General features: G+C 40.2%; 1 long non-coding RNA gene across 1 annotated transcript; it reads right to left on the bottom strand.

The window, feature by feature from the left end:
- Positions 1-673: 673 nt before the first annotated feature.
- LOC103886971 lies at positions 674-11,227 on the bottom strand. The gene is made up of 3 exons (XR_002523891.2): positions 10,044-11,227; positions 3,862-3,940; positions 674-710 (listed from the first exon to the last, which is right to left on the bottom strand). It is a non-coding gene; the product is annotated as an uncharacterized LOC103886971 (long non-coding RNA).
- Between the last annotated feature and the right edge of the window lie 7,652 nt (positions 11,228-18,879).

Raw genomic sequence — 18,879 nt, 5'->3', positions numbered from 1 at the left:
TCAAAACTAACCACAGGGCCTGGCACAGTGACTCATGCCTGTAATCCCAGCATTTTGAGAGACCCAGGTGGGTGGGTGGCTTGAACTCAGGAGTTCAAGACCAGCCTGGGCAATATGGTGAAAGCCCATCTCGACAAAAAATACAAAAAAAAAAAAAAAAAAAAAAGTGTAGCTGGGCATGGTGGCATGCATCTGTAGTCCCAGCTATTCAGGAGGTTGAGGTGAAAGGATGGCTAAAGCCCAGGAGACAGAGGTTGCAGTGAGCTGAGATCGTGTTACTACCCTGCAGCCTGGGTGACAGAGCAAGACTCTGTCTAAAAAAAAACGAACAAATAAAACAAAACAAAAACCCTAAACACAGTATTTCAAGTGTGATCTGAACAAAGCACAGTGACGCTATTTCTTTCTTTGAAATAACTTTTTAAAAATACATTTTAAGGCCGGGCCTGGCAGCTCATGCCTGTAATCCCAGCACTTTGGGAGGTTGAGGCAGGCGGATCACAAGGTCAGGAGTTCGAGACCAGCCTGCCAACATAGTGAAACCTCGTCTCTACTAAAAATACAAAAATTAGTAGGGCATGGTGGCACACACCTGTAGTCCCAGCTACTCAGGAGGCTGAGGTAGGAGAATAACTTGAACCTGGGAGGCAGAGGTTGTGGTGAGCTAGGATCACACCACTGTACTTCAGCCTGGGCAACAGAGCGAGATTCTGTCATGGAAAAGAAAAAAAAATTAAGACTGCAATTCTATGAGTTTTTAAAATAAATACACCTGTATAACCACCAACCCAATCAAGAGACAGAATATTTCCACCACCCCAGAAAGTTTCCTTATGCCCTTTCCAGTCTGAACCCACACCAACAGCAATCACTCTTCTGATTTCTCTTTCCATAGTTTAGTCTTGCTTATTCCAGAATATCATCTAGGTAGAGTCATAAAGCACTCAGTCTTTTGTGACTGGCTTCTTTCACTCAATGTGTTTTTAAGATTCATCTGTGTTGTTGCGTGTATCAGTAGGCTGTTTCTTTCTATGGCTGAATGAGATTCCATTGCATGTATACTACAGTTTGTTTTCAGTTTGGGGCTATTGTGAATAAAGCTAGTATAAATAAGTTGTTTTATAAACTTTTGTTATCATTAATCTTTTTAAAATAATTTTTGATTTTTAATTATTGTGGGTACCTATTAATAGTGTGTGTGTGTGTGTGTGTGTGTATATATTTGGGGTACGTGAGATGTTTTTATACAGGCGTGCAATGCGTAATAGTCACAGCATGGAAAATGGGATATCCACCCCCTCAAGCATGTATCTTTTGTGTTAGAAACAATCCAATTACACTCCTTTAGATATTTTTAAATGTACAATTGAATTATTATTGACTATAGGCTCCCTGTTGTGCTATCAAATACTAGGCCTTATTCATTCATTATAACTTTTTTTTTTGTACCAATTACAATCCCCAACTTCTTCCGCTCCAACTACACCCACGACCCCTCCCAGCCTCTGGTTACCATCCTTCTACTCTCTATTGTTAATCTTGAATAAATATTTTGAAGTGGAATTTCTGTATCATAACAGAAAAAAAATGTTTAACATTTACAAGAAATTGACAAATAATTTTCCAAAATGGCTGTGCCAGTAACATAGGAGAGTTCCAGTTGCCTCACGTCTTTGCCAAACTTTAGTATTATCGAATCCTAGCCATTTTCTTAATCTTATTCATTTTCATGGGCATGAAGTGGTGTTTAATTGTAGTTTTAATTTGTCTTGTCTTCATTCAGTGAAGCTGAATCTCTCATGTGCTTATTGGCCTTTTATATATCTTCTTTCGTAAAATTCCTGTTAAGTCTCTTGCCATTTATTTCATTGGGTTGCTTGCCCTTTTTGAATTTTATTTTTATTTTTTATTTTTTGAGACAGTCTTGCTCTGTCACCCAAGCTGGAGTGCAGTGGCGCGATCTTGGCTCACTGCAACCTCCACCTCCCAGGTTCCAGCGATTCTCCTGCCTTAGCCTCCCTAGTAGCTGGGATTACAGGCACGTGTCACCATACCCGACTAATTTTGTATTTTTAGTAGAGATGGGGTTTCACCATGTTGGCCAGGTTGGTCTCCAGCTAATGACCTCGTGATCCACCTGCCTCAGCCTCCCAAAGTGCTGGAATTACAGGCGTGAGCCACTGCGCCTGACCTGCCTGTCTTTTTATTATTGAATTATAGGAGTTCTCTGTATTACCTCGATAAAAGTTTTTTTTTTAATCAGATATATATATTGTGAAGAGCTCATTCAGGTGTGGTTCGCTTTTTATTTTCCTAATAGTGTCTTTTGATGAGCACAAATGCTTGATCTTGATTAAGTCCAATTTTTTCTTTTATGCTTAGTGCTTTTCTTTGGCCCTAAGATTTGTCTAAGCAATCTTTGCCTAAAATAGAATCACAAAAGTTTTTCTAGTCCTAAGTTTTCTTCTAGAAGCTTATGTTTGTAGCTTTTATATTCAGGGCTATGACAGATCTTAGTTTTTGTATGTGGCGTAAAATAAAGGTTGAGATTTGTTGAAGTTTTTCTCCCATTAGTTATTTTAGCACCCTTTGCATAAAAGGCTTTCTTTTCCCCATTAACTTACCTTGCTTGTTAATATTTTTCTATTTCCTACTATGTGGGGAGCTTCTCCAGACACATGTCTCTCACCATCACCATTTAAAAATGTTTCATAGGCCGGGCGCGGTGGCTCATGCCTGTAATCCCAGCACTTTGGGAGGCCAAGGAGGGCAGATCACCTGAGGTCAGGAGTTTGAGGCCAGCCTGGCCAACATGGTGAAACCCTGTCTCTACTAAAAATACAAAAATTAGCTGGGTGTGGTGGTGCACACCTGTAATCCCAGCTACTCAGGAGGCTGAGGCAGGAGTATCACTTGAACCTGGGAAGCACTAGAATCTGGGAAGCGGAGGCTGCAGTGAGTTGAGATTACCCCACTGCGCTCCAGCCTGGGCAACAGAGTGAGACTCCGTCTCAAAACAAACAAACAAAAAAAAGTTTCATACACATTCAGTTTATATGCCCTTTAGCCTTTACTGACTGAATACTCTGTGTTGAGTACTGACTAAGGGTATTAGTGGGTACCTAGAACTCTTGTCCCGGAATAGTTTTCATCTGTTAGTGGAAGCCAACATATAAGCTAATGATTTCTATATACAAAATGATTTCACATGATGGGACAGGACTTTAAAAGGGTTTGTGGAACTATAGGAGAAGGCATGTGACAAGGAGGCGGCGTGTGATAGTGACTAGAGACCATTGGCTTTGGACTTAGGCAGACCTAGTTTAAAATCCAGGCTTAAACATAACCTAGCTGCTAAGGCAGACCTTGAGCAAGCTACTCAAGCTTTCAGAGGCTCTATTTCCTCAGGGTTGTTAAAGTGTTGCATGACACAAAGTACGGAATTATTATATTTGCCTGAACTCAGTTAAGTGCTCAATAAATGGTTGCTATTTTTATCCCATGGGACTCAGGGAGGACACCCTGAAGGAGGTGGCTCTTCAGCTGAGCTCTGAAGAATGTTGAAAGTTGGCCAGATGAAGAAATGATGGAAGAGCGTTTCAGGCTGAAGTACTGGAAAGAACAGAGCTACAGCAGCATCAATCAGCACAGTACAGATGGGAATATTGCTAAAGCTTAAAGTATAAAGAGGTGACTGGCCAAAGAGATGAGGTGGCGCCAGGTCATAGAGAGCTTTATAAGCCATGCTAAGGTGCTTGAGTAGTATTATCATTCAATCCACCTGTGAGCAGTTAGGGGCAGTGTCAGCTCCCTCATCTTTCCTCTAGGCTCTAAGTCAGCTGCAGTCAACAATAGACTCACCTGTAGGCTCAAATATGAAGCTCCTCCAGTCAACAGATGAACCTGGGATGATACACTCCATTGCAAAGCCTTGGGCACCCTGTAATGTAGGATGAGAGCCATGAGTCCTCCCAGGAGTCCCAGTTGAAGCCTGACACCCACTCCTAATTCAACAGCATAGCCCCCCTTAAGAGCAGAGCCCACCTTGTGCTTTGTGCTGTAGCTGTATTTAGATGGCTCTTCCCAGTACTCTTCCCAGATGGAGAGCCTGCCCCCTCCCCATCTGTCCTCTTATTGAAGAATTCCTACCAGATAGGGACAGATGTCCCTCAACTCTGCTGCCTTTCAGCTGCTTGTTTGCATTTTAAGCATTTGCTACATATTAGGCCTCTTGCTAAATGCTTGACATCTGTTATCTCAATTACTTTAAGCCTCCCAGCAACCTCACAAATAGATGTTATTGTTTCAATTCACAGATGAGAAAAATGACTGTCAAAAATATTAAATAACTTGTCTAGAGTTGCATAGACAATAAATGGCAGGTCTAAATTGAGTCATCATCTTAACACCTATCATTGCCTCCTGGTTCCTAAGTAGCCACTGAGGAAGGGCTCGCCCTGCAACCCTGCTCCACTGGCCTGATGGGACCTCTCAGTCCTGGTCACTCTGTACTCCTCAGGCACACCTTAGGCTGCCCTTCTGGGACTGCCTTCTCTGCTAAGTCACTTAGCAGGTGCTGGGCCTGGGCAGCACCCCTGGTTCATCCTACTCTGTGTTGACTCCATGGCATTGCTATCCTAGCCTACCTTCAGCCTGAACTGAATGTTTTATTAGCCCCATTTCACAAACTAATAACCAAGGTTCAGAGAGGGCAAGAATATATAACAGCAAATCACAGCATAAAGCCTCAAACCTAGATCCCCTGTCTCTGAGACCAGCAACATCTCATATACTATATTGCTTTTCTGGATAGTAACTTGCCTGTCCAGGAGGCATTCCAACAGAAGTGGGAGAACAATCTGATAGAAAAGTTATACGAGCCCCTCCAAACTCTGAGTTTATAATTCTCCCTAGTAACTAAGAATATAAGACCAAACTATAAAAAAAAAGAAAACAATGTAGAAAGAACCATATTACTAACAACATAACTCATAGCTTGTCTACTTTTAAAAATACTTTTTAACGCCTGGTCTATATTTGTTTCTAAGTTTGTCCACTTTTCATTATTGTCTTATCAAGAAAAGAAAGAACAGTAGAAGGATGAGTGGACAAGGCATGGACTCAGCATTAAATAACCCAAAACAAAAATAAATGTAAAGAAAACATGGAACCCTGATTCCTATTTGCACAGGCAAGGATTGTGCGGCCGAGTCAACATCTATTCCCCTTATATGATCAGGATGAAAGCCCATCTCCAAAATGAGATCATTTTGGAAAAGTAGTATAACCATGTGAGGCATTACAGAATCACAAAACATGGGTTTGCCAGGAGTGAACCAGAGATAGAACCTGACATTTGCTGTTTTGCCCACTTTGCTGAGTTTATAAAGCAAAAATCAAAATCAAGCCTTTCTTCCACATCTTGTCATCTGTTTCTGTGAGTGTGTCAGCAGAGTTCCAGAGTTCCAGGGCATCGTGCTGTTTTGACAGCTTTTCAGCTGTGCCCCATGTATAGGAAAGCTAAAGTGGTGTGCAGTGGTGTTCAGTGTAGTGAGGTATTTAGAAGCTGAAAGTGCTGCTAGGCTCCAGTGCCTCCTGGAATGATGTGTATAACTCAGCAGCTCTTAATGGGGTATGTCATAGATTTCAGCTGCTCCAGCCTTTGACTGGGATCACATGAGCTCTTATGAGTTTAACCGTGAGTCACGAGCATGAGACTGTTAAACGGCCAAACTGAGACCTTCATCCAAACTGATAAATTCTATAAAACTGTCTCTGCCATAGTTGCAGAAGGTTGTTTTGTACAAGGCATTCATGGGCATTTTGCAAAAGTCATCGGCAGTGACATGGTAGAAGAGACATATCCCCAGTACTTCCTGCATTACTCATGTTTATATAATAACAAAAACAAGTGGAAAGAACCAGAAACATAGAAACACAGTTGATGAAAGAGAAAGCAATTAGCCTTTATTTATCTACTCCCCAATCATTTCTTGATCACTTGCTATGTGCCATGTACTTCTACTTGCTGAAGATACAGAAATGATACACATACAGAAATGATACACATACAGAAATCATACACATACAGAAATCATACACATACAGAAATGATACACATACAGAAATGATAAACACACTCCCTTCCTTCAAGGGAGCTCATATTTAATGGCAGAAATAGACATAACTGCAAATACTTGGGATCCTGTTGTGATTATGCAGAAGGCACTTTGGGAGTGGAGAGGAAGAATGGATTCGCTGGAGACTGAGGGTGGGCATCACAGATGAGGCTCCATTTGAACTGGGTCTTGAAGGGAATATAGGAGGTTGTTAGACAGAAGGGTTAGGGTGGGATTCCAGATAGAGAAATTCCACGTGCAAAGACTGAGAAGAATGGAGAGTTTGGAAAATGGCAAGTCAATTAATACACTCAAGTACCTAAGTGTTGAACCACTGCAGTGAGAACAACAAAAAACCCTTTGCAAATCATATACATATATTCTAATGCTAAAGCTATCAGTCCAAACTGTATCCAGGTGGAGCAGCAGGAATCATGGAAATGGGGACAGACTATAGCATGACACACGATTCTAGTAACTCTGGACTAAAGGTTTGTCTTAAATCTTAGTGGGAAATGACCGGGTGTCAATATTAGAATCACAGTATATACCATCCTACACCCCATGACCTACCATGTGTAAATAGGTAAACAGTTATGCTGCATATATTAATTCCAAAGTGCAGGTTCAGTTGTTCTCAGCAAACCCTTTTCTTATGCCTATAATGGCCTGAAGTAAACAATGCCTTTCAAATAGTGGTAAGGACAGGTACAAGAAATGGGTGGAGCCTACTGATATTTGCCCAGTGGGTAGAGGGGTCTTTATAGAATGGTGTCTGCCAAAGATCTGGCACACAGTAAGTACTCGATAAATGGTACCTCAATAGTGACAAAGGGTCATAAAAAATAACAAGTGGAAACTCACAGAGTAGCCCAGAGAGGCAGTTGGTTTGAACTTGTTTTGAGTAAGCAAAAGTCAATTAAGAAACACTGAAAATACAGATCTGAACATGCACATTAGAGGCCAAAATTATACTATCTGTTGGGCGGCAGACCCCTCAGCTGAGAAATTAAATAAAAATTAGCACAGGGACATCGAAAACCCTAGAAATAACAGAACGGCCTGAAAATAACAAGGGATTCAAAGGCAGTGCAAACAAATACTTCTATAACTTCTACCCCCCTAAACATTTAATTGAAGAAAACTTTAAGAAAAATAAGGTGGCTCCACCTGCAAATTCTTAATGGCTTCCTTAATGCTTAAATCTCGGTTTTTGAACTGACTCACCTGTCAAATTGAAATATAATTTGGGCCGGGCATGGTGGCTCACGCCTGTAATCCCAGCATTTTGGGAGGCCGAGACGGGTGGATCACGAGGTCAGGAGATCGAGACCATCCTGGCTAACACGGTGAAACCCCATCTCTACTAAAAATACAAAAATTAGCCAGGCGTGGTGGTGGGCGCCTGTAGTCCCAGCTACTCAGGAGGCTGAGGCAGGAGAATGGCGTGAACCCGGGAGGCGGAGCTTGCAGTGAGCTGAGATCGCGCCACTGCACTCCAGCCTGGGCGACAGAGCGAGACTCTGTCTCAAAAAAAAAAAGAAAAAAAAAAAAAGAAAAAAGAAATATAATTTGAGGCTTGGTGCAGTGGCTCATGCTTGTAATCCCAGCACTTTGGGAGGCCAAGGCAGGTGGATTATCTGAGCTCAGGAGTTCGAGACCAGTCTGGGCAGCATGGCAAAACCCCATCTCTACCAAAAATACAAAAAGTGAGCCAGGTGTGGTGGCACGTGCCTATGGCCCCAACTACATGGAAAGCTGAGGTGGGAGGATTGCTTGAGCCTTGAGGTGGAGGTTGCAGTAAGCCAAAATCATAGCATGGTATTGTACTCCAGCCTGGGCAAGAGAGTGAGAGCCCGTCTCAAAAACAGAAATATAATTTGATACCAATCTCGTTAAAATCTACTCAATCTAGTCAAAACTAGTCCTTTAAAATTTATCTTGGAAAAGGCAAAGAGGTGGAAAATGCCAAAGTAGTTGAGTTAAAACAGACATCCCATTTTACTCTGTTCATTAAAGCAGCTCTGAAATTGTTATAAACAATTTCATTTATTCATATTTCAACTGGTGCTTTCATTTTGTTTAGGAGTAGACTTCATATCCATTTACTCTGTTAGTAAGATATGTCAAAACTCCAGCAAAAACTAAAAAAAAAAAAAATTCTTGGTCTCTCACTGTTTCATTAGAACAACACCCCAAAAGGGGTTTATATAGTTTATTTTTGCCTGTAGAATGTTGAACTCTTTAGAAATGACTGCCAAACTCTAGCAGATTGAAGGATCAGACAATGATGCTGAAGCAGGAACCCCAAATTTCTGTATGTCCATCTGGAACTCTTTTAGGATAGTAGTTCCTGAACTTGAGGGTTTAGGGATAAATAAAATTAAAAACATATTGAAAGAGTTATATATGGTTGCCATCTTCTTATTTGCTAGATAAGGAGATTGAAAATAGATATCTACCATTAACATAATCTCATTTTTAAAAGGACACTTTGAAATCAAAATACTAATAAAGAACATAATATCAGAAAAAAAGGATTGTCCTCAATTTTGTGTATAAGTATCTTTATGAAAAAATACATTACAGCACCCTTCTCTTCCCCATTTTGCCATTAACCAGTAAAGTACTGATGATGGTTTCAGATTTAGTGTTCTCCAGCTTGGGGATGCAGGGCATGTGTCCTCTTAACTCTAATTTGGAAGCAGAGGCTGCAGAACTCTAAAATCCACACTCATTTAGATACACATTCAGCCTTAACACAGCCAGACTACACCCCATGACCTATCGTTATAATTAGGCTGACCATGAAACTATTGGAATTTCGAGGGTTCCTTGTGGTTTTCATAGTGCTTACATATGTATTCTCTCATTCAATCTAAAAATCAGAAACTAGAACAAAACCCCTTCTTCAGGGAGAAGGTGTTATGTCGATTCTTATCTCATAGATGAAGAAACTAAAATTCAGAGCAGTCATTCATTTATTTGGTCATATATTCAACAAATATTTATGCAATGTCTTCAGGCCCTGCAGCACTGTGCTAACTCCACTGATGTCAAGATGAATAAAAAGCTGTCCGTATTCTTGACTTACTCAGATTACATGCATAGTTAGTGGCAGAGCTGGGACTCGAGCCCAGGTATTTTGATTGCAGATATTGTGCTTCTCTACCAAGCCTGAGCTGCCTGGGATATCTGTCCCTTCACTGTGAGCAGTACTGTCTGCCACAGACAGTCTTCCTGATTCCCAGCCTTAGACAGATTGAACTCCACATTTGTTCAACATGCATTGAGGGTGGCTAAGCCCTGGAATAGCACAGAGGGTGTGGATGGGAAAAGGGGAAGAAGGCCACTAGAGGCAGCATCCCAGCCAGCAAAACAAAAACCCTGTAGCCAAACTGGGAAGTTCAAAGATGAGGTGTTATGATTTGAATATGAATATGCTACATGCCCTTAACCCCAACATGCCAAGCAGCTTATCAAAATACTCATTCCAAACATACGATGCTCTCCCCTGGAGAGATCTGATACATAACATTTTCTCTAACCTCTTATATTCCAGTAATACCTAAAATTAGCATCCTGGCTGGGTGTGGTGGCTCACGCCTGTAATCCCAGCACTCTGGGAGACTGAAGTGGGAGGCTTGCTTGAGCAGGAGTTCAAGACCAACCTGGGCAATAAAGCAAGGCCCTGTCTCTATAAAAAATGTTTAAAATATTAGCCAGGTGCAGTGGGCATGCCTGTAGTTCCAGCTACTGGGGAGGCTGAGGTGGGAGGATCGCTTGAGCCCAGGAGTTTGAGGCTACAGTGAGACATGATTGCACCACTGCACTCCTCTGGGTGACAGAGCAAGACTCTGTCTCAAAAAAAATAAAAGAGAGAGAGAGAGAAACGAGTAAGTTTAGCATCCTGGTTGCCCTCACCTTACTCTTCTGCTGCGCTTGCTTCTTGTTTGAAACAGCCTTTGTTCAGTCCTTTGCCAAAACATATTCTCATCATGCACCACCCAAGTCAAAGTCTGTTCTCTCCAAGGAGACTGCATTGATGCATCCAGAACATTTCACCTTCCCAGCTCAATCTCAGCGAGTCTCAGCATCTGGAATTCATGTAATTCAAGGATTATACCTAGCCTGCCACATACTGATCACCAGTATGTGATCAGACCTATGGGTGTCCTGGTCACATGGTGGTTATAATTTTGAATATCACCCTTACATATATTGGTATGCAGTTATTTGCATTTGTAAAATATTTGTAGATACTCATGTTTCATATGTCTGCCAGACTGAGACATGTTAGAAGTCAGAGGCTATTTACAAATAGATACGGATATCTGTAATGTGTCTGGTGCAATGCCAATGATGGATCATTTTGTGTGGTGTATTTGTTTATGAGTTATGGAGTTAAGAGAAAAAGAGAAACATTAGCCTTTACTCTTCACTTTATTCTGTAATATACTTGGTTTAATGGGATGTTTAAACTCTTTTATTCTTTCTGAAAACAGAAAATAATTGGTGTCATATACGAATATATTAATGAGAAGCTATTGAGTCCACCTTGAAAAGTACCAGTTCAACAGAAAACATTTGAAAAATCTGTTGCCATCTTCATGCCGTGTGGCCTTTCTATGCATGTAAGTGCTTGTTGAAAAACAGCTGGAAGGTGAGAGCTGCTCTAAGATGCACTGGACCTTCTTTCAGTAACGGTACAAGCCTCTCTGTGAGGAAACAGTAAAATACTTTTATAACTCATCGCATTGTGGCCTCCACAACTTTATCAGGGGCAATGACAGAAAATACTTGCTCCTGATCCATCACAAGGCATAGGAGTACCATTGAAAGTCCTGCAGAATGCCAGTCATATTGACTTGGTAATCAAGTACATGTGACTCAAGGCGATGTGAGCTCCCACGTAAGTTCCTAGACTTCACCTTAATGGATACTGAATAGGTACACTCTCAAGATAGCTCTAACTCATGTGAAATCTGCAGCTGTCATCTTCAAAAATGCTTTGCACAGGCCAGGCATGGTGGCTTATGTCTGGAATCCCAGCACTTTGGGAAGCCAAGATGAGAGGATCACTGGAGGCCAGGAGTTTGAAACCAGCCTGGCCAAGACAGTGAAACCCCGTCTCTACTAAAAATAGAAAAAATTAGCTGGGCATGGTGGTGCACATCTGTAATCTCAGCTACTCAGATGGCTGAGGCATGAGAATCATCTGAACCCAGGAGGCAGAGGTTGCAGTGAGCCAAGATCACACCATTGCACTCTAGCCTGGGCAACAGAGTGAGACTCTGTCTCAAAAAAAAAAAAAATGCGGCCGGGCACAGTGGCTCATGCCTGTAATCCCAGCACTTTGGGAGGTAGAGGCAGGTGGATCTCAAGGTCAGGACTTCGAGACCAGTCCGGCCAACATAGTGAAACCCCATCTCTACTAAAAATACAAAAAATTAGCCAGGTGTAATCCCAGCTACTCAGGAGGCTGAGGCAGGAGAATTGCATGAATTCGGGAGGCAGAGGTTACAGTGAGCTGAGATCATGCCACTGCACTCCAGCCTGGGCAACAGAATGAGAACGAGACTCTGTCTCAAAAAACAAACAAACAACAACAACAACAACAAAATGCTTTGCGCAATCAACAAATATTTGTTGAATAAAATTGAAGAAATTAATGAATTAATTAAACTCTTTGCAGCCCAGGAGTTGCTACCATTCTCATTTACATACATCAAGTTTAAATGACAATTAGATTGATCTAATCTTAGCACTTGTTCTTGGGAGAGAGACCTATGGTGTGTGCTTGGGTCCTGCGGATTGTCAGTAACCTGTGCTTCTCTTTAAGCCTTTTCACTTTGCATATTTCAAAACGGAATAAAAGTCCATGAGTATATGAATTCCAGGAAGCAATTTAATTTGGAGAAACATATTCTCTGAAACAACCATTCTGAAAAGAGCACCAACTCAGATTCTTGGGTGACAGTCATATTCAATTGCTTATTCAGTCCTTCCATCCTCTGTTAATTCCTTTACTCTTTCCCAGTTGAATAATAGTAAGTAGAAGGTGAGATATCAAAATCCTCTCTCCTCCCCACCAAAATAACAGGAATCCAAAATAATGGCACTCCAAGGGCCACATAATAAACTTGGTTCCTTGTCTACCTTCCAAAGAAGGAAGTAAATGCTCCTTGCAGGGAGAGAGGTTGGAAGAGACGTGGGATCCTGGCTGAAACCCTATGTCTCCTAGGGAATCTTCCAGGGATGGCTGAAATTAGGCATAGAGGCAGCTGGTGTCAGGCAGCTCCGTTCAACACTTTGAGAACTACATTTTTGCAGCTTGCGAGGACAGGAGAGAGATACCAGATGTGGGAGATAGGTGCAGAGAGTGAGTGAAAGGGCATTGCAACTGAACCTGACCTTCCCACTTGTTCCAAAAGATGAGAAAGCCCCAGTGCTGCAGAGATTTGTTTACACTAACAAGCTCTTATTTCAAAATGTAATTACCCACGGGATAATTACACTTACAGGACTAGACATACACATTAAACTCAATTAAGTCTCCTGCCATCAGAGGCATTATTTTGGGGCAAGGGGGAAAAAAGACACACCTTCCAGTTAAAGAGGGATGAAAAAGAAAATAATCTTGGACAGTATTTCCCAAATCTGCTGCATAAGGATCATCAGCAAAGCTTGTGAAAAGCAGATTCCCTATCCCTTTTCCCCACCTCCCCACTCCCTATCCCATCTCTCCATTCTGATTCAGAAAAGGCTGGAGTAAGGGCCAGGAATGAATAATTTTAAGTGTCCTGCGTCATACAATGCTGCTAGACCAGGGGTGAGCTTTGAGGGAGCACCTAAGAGGCTGGTTTGTTGACCTGACTGAGCTTCACAGTCTGACTCTCAGCTTGATGAATACTGAACTTGATGTTGCACCAGAACTAATCAGGGCTGATTCACTTACAAAGTTTGCAAGAAATGTATACATAAATCAGAATGCCAGTTTACTAATTACAGAATGAGGTAGTCCTTCCCAGAGATCAAAATGCTCATGTCTGCCATGCAGAAAACCTGGACAACCAAATTTTTAGTTAGATAGTTGCCTGCTGCTGATCTGTGAAATCAGATCAAAGCGATGCTCCCAAAGGCATTTTCATTCAGACTGCAGAGAAGTGCAGTGAGTAATGTTTGTACAGTATGCCCTAGAACAGATAGCCTTAACCTTGGCCAGACCTGGAGAAACATTGCCAAATTCCTCCCCTCAGATTTTTTTCCAGAGTCTATAAAGACAACCACTCTTTTTGTTGAGTTTATTTTCCTTTCAAATAGAATACAATACGTTTTGCTGAATTTCACTTTCTTAGTTGAAATCACATTCCATTCGTGCATCCTGGTCACCTATATGACACTTAATTTGTCCATATCCTCACCAATATCTTAGTGACTCCTTCGATGGTAAAACTTATTCTCTATCCCTCTGCTCTGATTTGATGCTCAACCTGATGGATATGTACAATAAAAAATATCTTAAGTATCAAAGAAATAATAAAGTGTGAGTGCTTTGAAGAAATTAAATTAGAATAAGGGTGACTTGAGATGGGAGTTGTTCAAGGAAGCCTTCTCTGAAGATGTGACATTTGAGCCAAGAGCTAGAATCTTACAATTGTATTCTCAAAGCATATTTATTTCCAAGGTCATACAGTGCCTGTATCTCCATTATGAATACTAATGTTGCTTAACTAAAGAATTCAGTATATAGTTTTGTAAGTTTTGTTATGAACAATTAATGGGAAAAAAATACTCACCTAGATAATTTGAAAACTTTTCCATTACTAAACACAAAAAATATTGGATAAAATGAGAAATATTTATGAACTTATCATTTTTGAAAAAGATGTATTTTTAATAATAAAAAAAGGAACTCACAATAAAGTCAGAGAAATCCCCAGGTAGCAAAAAATAATGAGGGAAATGAAAACCAGTGAGGCTAACATGAGAGCTGAAACTTTAGCTGCTGCAGGAAAGAGGCTTAGACACTAATCCTTGCGTGGGAATAGGAAATAAAGCCTTAGGCCCTAGAGACAGGAAATTAGAACTAAAACCACAACATGAAGGCAAGATGAGGCAGAGTGGAATTTAAAACAAACAAACAAGCAAACATGCCCACCATCTTTAGGAGTTTAAATATATATATATATATATTTCTGTGAAGATTTACAGCCATGAAACTATCTGGTATTCAAATTCATGGCATGGGCATAGTCTAGGAAACTTCAGGTTGAGAGGATGGTATAAATGTGGTGCTTAGCTGCTAATGTTTCTGGAGTAGCAAATACAAAGCCTCTCTTGAAGAACATCCCCTTAACATGGTCTCTGTAGGGATTTCCAAAGATTAAGTTCTAATGAAGGCAAGTTCACAATCTAAAATTATAAAACATACAAAGAAATAATATGATGAAAAAGGGTCAGCAAACAGTTCCTGTACAGAAGGCAGAATTTGAATGTTAAACACTAAAATTTTTGAATAAAAATGATTTTAAAAGCATCTAAAGGATTAAATACATAAAATAAGGACTTAAGAAAAAAAATCACAAGAGTCTCTTAAAAAAGATCAGACATGCTTTGAAAATAGAAACTTTTAGAAAATAGAACTTTTAGAAATAAAAAATACAGTGATAAAAGCTAAAACTCAATGAAGGGGAATATATTTGTAAATCATATCTGATTTACAGACTTATATGCAGAATATATAAAGAACTCTCTAACTCAACAGTAAGAAAGCAATCTGATTAGAAAATAGAGAAAAGATGTAATCAGACACTTCTCCAAAGAAGATAAAGGGATGTTTACCTTCTGTGAGTATATGAAAAGCGATGTTTAAGTGAAATGTGAAAAAGTGTTCAATATCACTAGCCATTAGGGAAAAATTCAAATTAAAACCACTATAAGATACACTACACAGCTATTACAACAGCTAAAAAAAAAAAAAAAAAAAAAAGGCAACAATAACAAAAACAAAACAGAACAACAACAACAAAACACTGACACCAGTTGAGCATTCCTGATCCAAAATTCCAAAGTCTGAAATGCTCCAAAATTCAAAATTTTTTGAGTGCCAACATGATGCTCAAATAAAATGCTCATTGGAGTCTTTCATACTTTGGATTTTCGGATTAGGGATGTTGAACCAGTAAGTATAATGCAAATGTTCTAAAATCTGAAAAAAAAAAAAACAACCCACAATCTGAAACAGTTCTGATTTCCAACATTTCAGATAAGGGATACTCAGCTTGTAACGCTAACTGTTGACAAGGATCCAGAGATACTAGATCTCTCATACATTGTTGTTAAGAATGTAAAATGGTGAAATCATTCTGGAATCATTCTGGAAATCAGCCTTCCTGGAAGTTTCTTTAAAAAATAAATGTACAATTACTATATGGCCCAGCAATCACACTCCTGGGAATTAGAAGTAACAACTTTTGTTCACACAAAACCCTGAACATGAATGTTTATAGCAGCTTTATTTGTAATAGCCAAAAACTAGAAACAACGTACATGTCCTTCAATAGGTGAATGATTAAGAAGCCTCTGAAACACTCAAACAATGGAACACTGCTCAGCAATACAAAGAAATAAACCATTGATACACACTGCAATTTGAAAGGGTCTTAAGGGCATTATGCTGAGTGAAAAAAGCCAGTCTCAAAGGGCTACATGCACTGTACAGTTTCATTTACATAAAACTCTTGAAGTTATAAAATTGTAGACAAGGAGTGGTTTTCAGGATAAGTGGTTTTCAGGGATAAGGGAAGGGGAAGGAGGATGTGACTATAAAAGGCAGCATGAAAGACTTCTTTTGTGATGATGGAGCAATTTTGTATGTTAATTTTGGTGATGGTGGTTACATGAATCTGTTGTGATAAAATGTAATCACAAGTATATACAAAGACATTAAAAATGCGAGTATATGAAAATACTGTGAAATCTGAGTGAAATCTGTAATGTAGTTAGTGGTATTGTTCCAATCAATTTCCTGGCTTCAATAATTCAATAATGCACTATAATTGATAGGTTACCAATGGGGGAAGCTAGATGATATGATATGGGAGGTCTATGAAATACTTTTGCAATTTATTGTGATTCTATAAAAGCGATTTCAAAATTTAAAAACATATATAATACACACACATGCATGTACACACACAGAGATATTATATATATATATATAGCAGATACGTGTGTGTGTATGTGTGTGTGTATATATATATCTGCTGTTAACCTGTCCATTGAGATATATAGGTATATATCTCAATGTCCAATCCTTCTCAAACAAAAAAAGAAAAAAGAAAAAAATTACAAAATTAATAAAAGACATGAATCTGCAGATTCAAGAAGCATAACCATTTGCAAACAGGATAAATAAAAATATATCCACTCATAGACCTATTATAATGAAACTGCAGAATATTAAGAAAAGAGTGATCTGGCTGGACGCAGTGGCTCACATGTTTAATCCCAGTGCTTTGGGAGGCCAGGGTGGGAGAAGCATTTCAGGCCAGGAGCTTGAGATCAGCCTGAGCAACAGAATGAGGCCCCATCTCCACATTTGTTTTTTAACTAGCCAGGCATGGAGACACAGGAAAATTGTTTGAGCCCAGGGGTTCAAGGTTATAGTGAGCTATGATTGATTGCACCACTGCACTCCAGCCTGGGTGATAGAGCAAGAACCTATCTCTTAAAAACAGAGAAAGAGAGAGATCTTAAAAGTAACTGGTATGGCTAGTTTTATCTGTTGCTAACCACAATTCACAATTTTCTTTTCACTGAAAAACCAATTGCCTGGTGTTTCTCTGATACTTACTTTTGAAATCTGCCATCCAAATACACTGCTACCTAAGAATGTCTAGAGTTTATTACTTTGAGAAAAAACTTTAAACACCCTGCAGTGTCTAAATTTTTGTGCAATCTTGGTAATAAGAGCTGACTAAATATGACAGGTGCATGATTCTGGCTGGCCAAGAATTTAGTAAACAAACTGTAAGTCTGCCTTAGTTTCACTCAATTTGTTTTTGCTGCTATAAACTGTGAGTAAATCAAACCTACCATTTCTCCCAACCTAGTCTGTGTTAGTGGTTCTTCCTTGGCATGATAACAGCTCAGTGCAAACACCCTTCAGTTAGTTTGTTGAGTGCCAGAGGGTACAGGGTTAGCCCCATGCATCTCTTCCACCTGGGCTACCAGCAATTGAACTGGAAAAACCAAACTGAGACAGTGAAGGATAATTCAGCCCTTCTTCTTCCCTGTGCCCCCACCCCCCACCCTTCCTTCCTTTTCCTTTTCCTTTATTTTCCTTTCTTTATCTCCTACACCTGGTGGACATGACTTTTCAGGGTATCAGGCAATTTCAGTTAAAATAACCCTGTAATGATTTACAATATACAGTAATGGGATAAGAATGAAAAGTTCTGTTTTGGACACTTCTGGAAATCTTAAATCTCTGAGCCTTGTTTGTACCTATCTCTAAAATGATGTAGAAATAAAAACCTATCACATTGCTTATCTCAGAAGAAATAGAGTGTTATAGCCCTACACTTCACAAATGTATGTGTCTTATCATGACCACACCCTAACTTAAGCTGTAAGGAGAAGGAATTTTTCCATTCATTTATGTATTTTTCTGTAAATGCTTTGTCAAAAAATTAAAAGACAATCCTTGAGGACTAATTGGGGTGATGTGGAAGGATTATCCAACTCTTCCTGCTTGAATTCTTGGATTCATCACGTCAAGTGGTATTTCCTCCAGAGTTGTACAAAAGTGGCACACATATGCAGCAGGTTCCTAAAGAAAAGGAGTGTGCAACAAATCTACTTCCAAGCACATTTACTCACACTTGGGATTTCTACAACTGTCTCCCATTGGATACCCTCTCATTCTGTGTCCAGAGTTGATTCCTTCCAGTGGGTTCGTGGTCTCCCTGACTTCGAGAATGGAGCTGCGGACCTCCGCTGTGAGTGTTACAGCTCTTAAAGACAGCACGGACCCAAAGAGTGAGCAGCAGCAAGATTTACTGTTAAGAGCAAAAACACAAACCTTCCACAGCACAGAAGGGGACCCAATCGGGTTACCACTGTTGGCTGGGGTGGCCAGCTTTTATTCCCTTGTTTGTCCCCACCCATGTCCTGCTGATTGGCCCATTTTACAGAGTGCTGATTGGTCCATTTTACAGAGCACTGATTGGTCCATTTTACAAACCTCTAGCTAGCTACAGAGCACTGACTAGTGCGTTTTTACAGAGCACTCCATTTTACAAACTTCTAGCTAGCTACAGAGCACTGATTGGTGTACTTTTACAGAACACTGATTGGTGCATTTTACAAACCTCTTGTAAGACGGGTAAGTTCTCCAAGTCCCCACTGGACCCAGGAAGTCCAGCTGGCTTCACTTCTCAATTCCTCACATTGCCCATGGATCTGACTGACTTTGGCAAATATAGTTCTATAAGCAGCAGTTAGAAAGGAGCAGATTATAAACTTCACGGTTCTAGGTGTGTGGATAACCAGAATGAATTATACAAGGAGGAAGACTGTGTCTTGGCTTTGCGTGTCAAGATCCTTATATGCACATGGATGGAAAGGGTTCCCAGGCTGTCATCTTAGATCTGGAATAGAGCTTCTGCTCTGCTCCCCGAGGGCCTGCAGAAGCAGGTCGTGTTGATGTCATGCAAAGATGACTCAGTCTCTGGCCAGAGGTCATCTTGATGCC

The sequence above is a fragment of the Papio anubis genome, chromosome 8 (assembly GCF_008728515.1).
Source record: "Papio anubis isolate 15944 chromosome 8, Panubis1.0, whole genome shotgun sequence".
Classification (NCBI taxonomy): domain Eukaryota; kingdom Metazoa; phylum Chordata; class Mammalia; order Primates; family Cercopithecidae; genus Papio; species Papio anubis.
The sequence above is the reverse complement of the archived record's forward strand: the minus strand, read 5'-3'. Positions and strand labels throughout refer to the sequence as shown.